Source organism: Rhincodon typus, chromosome 4 (genome assembly GCF_021869965.1).
Source record: "Rhincodon typus isolate 14 chromosome 4, sRhiTyp1.1, whole genome shotgun sequence".
NCBI classification, from domain to species: Eukaryota; Metazoa; Chordata; class Chondrichthyes; order Orectolobiformes; family Rhincodontidae; genus Rhincodon; species Rhincodon typus.
In genome coordinates, this window is record NC_063335.1 from 85,043,479 (window position 1) to 85,050,901 (window position 7,423).

At 40.1% G+C, this 7,423-nt stretch overlaps 1 long non-coding RNA gene across 1 annotated transcript in view; it reads right to left on the reverse strand.

The window, feature by feature from the left end:
- Window positions 1-498: 498 nt before the first annotated feature.
- The window catches only part of LOC125482890, an 18,812-nt gene continuing 11,887 nt past the window's right edge, over window positions 499-7,423 (reverse strand). The window contains exons 2-4 of the long non-coding RNA XR_007261877.1: window positions 6,772-6,864; window positions 5,337-5,528; window positions 499-1,665 (exon numbers count right to left, since the gene is read on the reverse strand). This is a non-coding gene — a long non-coding RNA (uncharacterized LOC125482890). The remainder of the gene's footprint in view (window positions 1,666-5,336; window positions 5,529-6,771; window positions 6,865-7,423) is intronic.

A 7,423-nucleotide genomic window follows, 5' to 3' on the forward strand; every position in this document is an offset into this window, starting at 1 on the left:
CTTAAGTATGTAAAGATTCATACTATGGGCATCTACATTTAATAAACAAACACAAATGTGCAGACATACATATACATTAATGCATGTGCATTAATAAATAATTACACATATACTCAACATCTCCTTGCAATTTTTTTATGAGCCCAGCTGATGCTAATACCCAGCAGGTCAGATCCAAAAATGAAACCTGGCTTGACAGACCATGCATTTTACTTTTACAATTTGTTTACCATGGTCCTCAGTGCCTGAACATATTCACAAGAGACTGCCAATACAATTTTAACAGAAGAAATGTAAAGTTTCTTACAAGTAAAAGGGAAAAAGTTCAACTATTTTAGATTACATAAGAACTATTTAAAATGACCTTATTGCAAATATTAGAAATAAAATGTCAATATTTCGGTTATCAAAACAATGCTAGAGATAGTCAAAGTTCAGTGATGAGTTACTTAGTTTCTACTTCAGTTTCTCATTTGGTTGGCATAACTATACTCGGTTTCTTAATGGTAAACTCCTGCATTGACAATATCTTCTTTAGTTAATGTATCATCATGAGATCTTTAAACAAATGTTAACAAGGCTCACTTAATTCTTAACATGGATTCCTTAAATTCTTCTTCGAAAGTCTTTTCTTTTGTGGGCTTTCTCATACAGGCATCAATCCACTCAGAACATCTTTTGTCCAGCCCTGACTGTTTGGGAGACTGCTAAACAGCAAAGTTGCTTTTTCAGGTCTTTCTCATGTGTCATATGGCACATCACACAGCACATAAGACAACAACCCAATTTTTTTCTCTTCTACTCTTCATTTTACAAAACACTGAATGATACACCTCAAAGGTTTTTAAAAGCCTCATTAAAATGCTTGTTAATAAATATCCAGACAATCCACAGACATTCACAGTTATCAGAAATGAAACCATGTCCAAATGACTTATTTTTCAGCTGTATACTTTTTATTCAATGTAAAACAAAACATAACAATAACTTCCAAATGCACTAAACCTTTGCTTGCTAACATATTCAGAGGTACATTCTAGAGTGTGGCATCCAAAACTGAGCACTGATGGCTTGGGAGATGACTGACTGTATCTGAATTGTATGTCATTTCTGGACAGAACAACATCTACTGTAGCCTTTCAGCCGAATTTGTGAGCAGCATGTCCCTTCCACAGGTGGTACATTAGCTTTGGTTGACCAATGTTTTTTTCCTTCTGGCAGGTTCTCTTTTCTACCATCTGGTTGTTAATCTTCTGCTTTTCTATGTCCTTCCTGACAGCTTGGCTCCAGGCACTTCGGTCAGCAGCAAGGACTTCCCATGTTTTCAGACAACTTGAGTTGTGGTCAGTTTGAAGCTTCACTTGCAGAGATCCTTATTGCACAGATGCAGATGGTGTTGTGCTAACAGCAAGCTCACCATAGAAAATGGCACTGGGGCTGTGGCAATCATCTATTTGCCTCAGAAGACCTAGCCAATGTATTCAGCATTGACTCAATAGTGCAAACATATTGTGGATTCCTGCACGTGAGTGTATTCCCATGCTCGGTGCTCTGCATTGCCAGTGGATGCCCATTATGTGTCTGAAGCAGAGGTGGAACAAACTGTTCGACCATTTTTCTTGGCTCACAAAAGTTGGCTACGCATTGATCCTATACAGGAGGGTGCTGAAAACAAAATAGAGTTTTATATTTTTATTTGATTTGCTATTGGTTCACAGTAGACTTCTCAATTTCGACATGATAACTCCTGCCTTGATAATTCTAGTGCTGATTTGGCATTGAAGGAAAGATGGCTGGGAATTGTTGATCCAAGGTATGTGAAGCTGTCAGAAATCTCCAGAATAAAATTGTCGATGTTAATTAAAGGTGAAGCTTCAATATCCTGGCCCATAACTTTGGTCTTCCCGATGCTAATTGCCAGATCTTTCACTATTGCTGGGTCAAAATCCTGGAATTCCCTCCCTAATGGCATTGTGGGTCAACCTGCAGCTGGTGGACTGCAGTGGTTGAAGAAGGCAGCTCACCACCGCCTTCTGAAGGGCAACCAGTGACGGGCAAGAAATGCTGCCCAGCCAGCGATGCCCACATCCCACAAATGAATAAAAAAGAGTTCAGATTCCTCACAAACCCAGGAGAACTGGTTTCCAAATAAATGCTGTCTGAAGGAGATACATATGGGACTCAAAACGTTAATATTGTTTCTCTCTTTGCAGATGCTGCCAGACCTGGGATTTTCTCCAGCACAATCTGTTAATATTTCAGATCTACAAATAATCTTTGATATGGACTACTAGTGCAACGTCATCAGTACACATCAAGTTACAGATCAGGGCAGTTATCTGTAGTCAGTGTTGTACATTAGCGCTGTTGTCCATGTTTTGAACACTTTGACCAGTTTATATATTAAAAAGACTTTACACAAGTGCTCCTGTTGGTGGGATGGACAAAGCTTCACAGACTTCAGTTTACTTGTTTACACTCTCATATTTACTCTTTATTTAGCACTATCCAACCGAGAAAAGTTATTACCTGCAGTAATCCATATATTTGAGCTGGGCCATAGGAATCCACTTCCTCTCCAACATGGATCTCTCTCTCTCTCTCTTTATCTGTCTCCAGGTGGCCGAGAGAATGGCATCCAGTGTGTGTTCTTACCTCCCTCACCCCTGACCTTCTAGAATGTTCTGTGGGATTTGGCCGATGAGATCGTGAACTCGGTTTGAGTCTCCGAAGATCCATCACCGAAGCCAGGCCAGGAGGTGTAAAGTGCACACAAACTCAGGCACTGACTGGACGTCTGATCAACACTTCCCCAATATGCAACCCTCAGGTTGGTTGTAACTGGTTCCCCTTGAACCTTTGTGACCTTTTTGACCTTGGTTTCCACTGTTTTCTGTAGCCTATAACTGCTGTTTAATTTAGCTTGGTCAATTTTCTGTCAGGGCCAATTTCTTCAGCTGTGGGTCAACTTAGAATGTCTGATTTTGGGCCCATGATCACTTAGCCACACCACTATATCGCATTTGCAAATTCACAAGGATCAATTTTCTGTGCTCCCAAGTAGACGAGCATATTGGAATGAAAATTATAGACACAAAATTGTGGTGATCAAGTGCGCAAATACTGAATATGGGCCCATTCAATTATATGTATGTCTCACATTATACGCAAACTAGGTGCAGGAGTGGGCCATTCAGTCCTTTAAGCCTGCTTCACCAGTCAGTGGTGATCCTTTATTTCAATGCCATATTCTCACTTTCACTCTATATCCCTTGATGCCTTATTACTGTTATTATTCTTATTATTACCACTGAAGAAAATGGGAGAAGAAATTGCTTGAGCTCTAGCTATTATAAGCAGTTATCAGGGTTAAATCTAATCTGCTGTGTATTTGTTTAACAGCATAATTCACCTAGATATCTTTCTGTGAATTTTTTTGAAGCTGATATTGCTATTCTTATTTTAACAACACATTTGACTACACTACAACTGACTTCACGGCCCAGACCCTCTGTGTACATTGCAAATGTAAAAGGTCCCACCTTGATTTACCTTCCTCAATTAGCCACGGCTCCTCATTAACTAAATAGGCACAACAACATTACTTTGCCAGCCCCTGGTTGCACGGAGGTGCCTTTCACTTTACATCCCAGTGTCTGGACTTTGTTGTTCATGACAACATTTTTACCCAATGTTTTTATCCATTCTGCATATTGAAAAGGATGTCACAGCATTATGTACCTCAATTGGTGCACAATTGTCTCACAGTTGGTGCAGCAATTTCTGCTCCTAATTATGCAATGTTGTTTATACCTACACATGACACCCCCACACCAACATAACACCCCTCCCCTTACCCCTCATCCCCGAACCAGGAGTAGTAAGCATGTAAGTCACACAATTAATGATCTTGTTCTGTTGGGCATCATATGAATATGACTCATTAAGCATGCTAAATGTTTTTTAATTCAAATTCTCAATTCTTTCAATTTCTCTACAAAGATAACATGCATTACTTTATAACAATGTGAAGAAGAGTCATACTGGACTCAAAACACTAACTCTGTTTCTCTTTCCACAGATGCTGCCAGAGTTGCTGAGTTTCTACAGTACATCTGTCTTCATTTAATTTCTCCAAGATCCACAGTACTTTGTTTTTATTTTACAGGATGTATCACATTTTTGCACATTATGTATTGAACAGTGGCAAGAAAAATGAGAATGCTGAAGGTGGCCAGAGTGCAAATGTGTGTGTAAGGAAATCCTGTGAAGTCTGCATTGGTAGTTAAGGGAAAATTGTTGGTGGGATCCTAAAAGATGCCCAACAGAACAAGATCATTAATTGTGTGACTTACATGCTTACTACTCCTGGTTCGGGGATGAGGGGTATGGGGAGGGGTGTTATGTTGGTGTGGGGGTGTCATGTGTAGGTATAAACAACATTGCATAATTAGGAGCAGAAATTGCTGCACCAACTGTGAGACAATTGTGCACCAATTGAGGTACATAATGCTGTGACATCCTTTTCAATATGCAGAATGGATAAAAACATTGGGTAAAAATGTTGTCATGAACAACAAAGTCCAGACACTGGGATGTAAAGTGAAAGGCACCTCCGTGCAACCAGGGGCTGGCAAAGTAATGTTGTTGTGCCTATTTAGTTAATGAGGAGCCGTGGCTAATTGAGGAAGGTAAATCAACCTTCCACACTGCTGCCCCTTTCAAAGGACTGACTGCTCTCCAGCTTTAGAGATATCGCCAAGAGGGATGGCCAATACTGAGGTTCCTTGTCATACCTGAAGGTGTTTCCATTGTGTAATGCCCTCACCACAGTGGCAAACCATAGAGTTTTCTCACCAAGGCCAAGCACACGCCCAATGAAGAGATGTAAAACTCCTTCAATGGCTGTGTAGGGATGAGAGGATGGTCTTTGTAACAGGTGCCCACCTCTCTGGGCCATGGGGCATCCAGCTCTGATAGCTCACTGGGAAAGCCATTGGGAGACCACCTCCACATAGCTGATAGTGTCCACTAACCGTGGTTGAGAGGTTGCTCTGGAAATTTCAGGACTCTGGGAAAATGTCTCTAATTTGGACCTTTATTTACTCAAACTGGTTACATAACTCTGGGTTGTGGACAGCTGAGCTGCAACTGGTCTCAAGACTGGAAATTTCTCCCACAGCATGTCAGCACCAGGAGATAGGTAGAAATTTATTGTTATTATATTTGTGAAAATACAGTAACATTTATATGAGTCACCACAAAAACAGCACCATTTAATTACATGAATTATGTATTTTAAAAGAGTTAAAATAAATATTATTTTTTGTTCATACCACGGCCTCTTGGTTTCACAAACCGGGTCATTGCCAAAGACAGGGGCCTGTCCAACTGCTGAGGTCCAGGGTGGGTCAGGGTTGGGTCCTCTTGAAACTGTCAAGAACCAGGGGTCTGTCGAAACTGCTGAGGACTGGGGGCCTGTCTAAAACTGCTGCGGACCCGGTGCTGTCCAACCAAAACTGCCAAACCTCAGCCACAGAGAGAAGAAAAGATGAATTTGAGACAAAAGGTGAAATAAAGAAATAATAATAAGAAATAATTTTAAAAAAATTTTTAAAAATGAAGGATGTGGCTGGTAAGCCAAAAGGGATTGTATAGGCCAGGAGCCCAAACACTACCTAATCTGCCGTCTCCACCATCGTGCTGGCAAAATTAGAAACTATCCCAAAGTGGATCCCCAATGTTTTACCAGCTCACACCCTTCCCAGTCCATCATCCTCTAGCTGTTAACATGCCAGCCATTGTCACCAACAATGTTACCTGGTTGGCTCCCTCCTGTTCAGGGATGAAACCAATTTTTTAAAGTTGGGATCAAATGATACTGGAGTCTGTGGCACTAAATTGTACTGCCACACCTTTATATATCTCAACTTGTCTCCAATTTGACTCACTGTAGGTAGAGCAATTTTGCTCCTAGTTACACATTTGCAGTTTCTATCTGTGCAGGAACAAACAGCATGTTTTGATGTTTATGAAAAATGCACAGTCAATTGAGTTGTTCTGCAAGTCTGAGCCACTGTGTATCTAAAAGTAAACCAATTATTTCAGTTTCTATTTTGTTTACTCGTCCATGGGATGTGGGCATTGCTGGCTAGGCAAGCATTTATTACCCACCCCTTTTTATCCAGAGGATAGTTAAGAGTCAATAATTGCTGTTGGTCTGGAGTCACATGTAGACCAAATGAGGTATGGATGGCAGTTTCCTTCCCTAAAGGATATTAGGGAACCAAATGGGTTTTTCTGACAATCAACAATGATTTCATGGTTGTTGTTAGACTCTTTATGTGACTCAGTTGTTCCAACAGTAAAAATAAAAATAGCAGTTTCATAGCTGTATGCAAACCTGTTCTCATAATCTCTTAATTTCTGAATTTATTAGAATATCAAAGATTGGCAGTGTTTACACACAGCAGAGAGTGAACTGCACACTGTCTGCTGCTTTCATGCCTGTAGTATGAAGGAGTTTATGGAGGTTAATGCCAAGAGGGTTACAGTTTGGGTGTATGCATTTTATTATCCTTTTTTCACAGGTCAGTTATGTTAAAGCTCAGTCATGTACCTAACCTTTAGTTGAACTCTGAAAAACGGATGTTATCAGTCAGTATTCAGTTGACTGCTGCTGTATTCTTAGGAGATGTCACTGCTGGAATAGAGATAATGGTCATGCAGGTAAGGTGTATAAGTGAACCAGGAATTCAGTAGATTACATACCTTTGGCATGCTGTGTTCATTCAATGTTTATTGCGATTATACAGCTTTTCCTTGAGGTTTTCTCATTCTTGTTAATGCTGTGTAAGTACAAAGCTGAAAAAAATAATTATTTTTGTTAAGAGCTCTACCTCACTGAGGTGGCTTCATACTAATTGAAATCTAACAGCATGCTCTGAAAACGCTGCTCACAATTTGATAACTGTGGCAAATTCTACCACAACAGCTCAGACAATTCATTACATTCTAAACCAAACAACAATATTCTAAATATTGCAGAAAAAGACATAACTTGTCAAAGTTTTTTTTAACCTTGCACTCATCAGGAGAATTCACAAGGACCACCAATATGAAGGAAACCAACCAACTTTATACCATAAGAGAAGAGAGTTCTGGTTAGTTGGCAAGTCAATTCTGCTTGGTAGAAGAGTTATCATGGGAACTGTAACAGTTAGATGATGACTGGCAGTTAACTACCAAGCTCTTCTTAAATTTTAATCCAGGCAGATTGACTCTGATTGGTCAAGGCATTGCCCAGAGAAATTATATCTTTCAGCTGTAGTAGGAACTGCAGATGCTGGAGAATCTGAGATAACAAGGTGTAGAGTTGGATGAACACAGCAGGCCAAGCAGCATCAGAGGTGCAGGAAAGCTG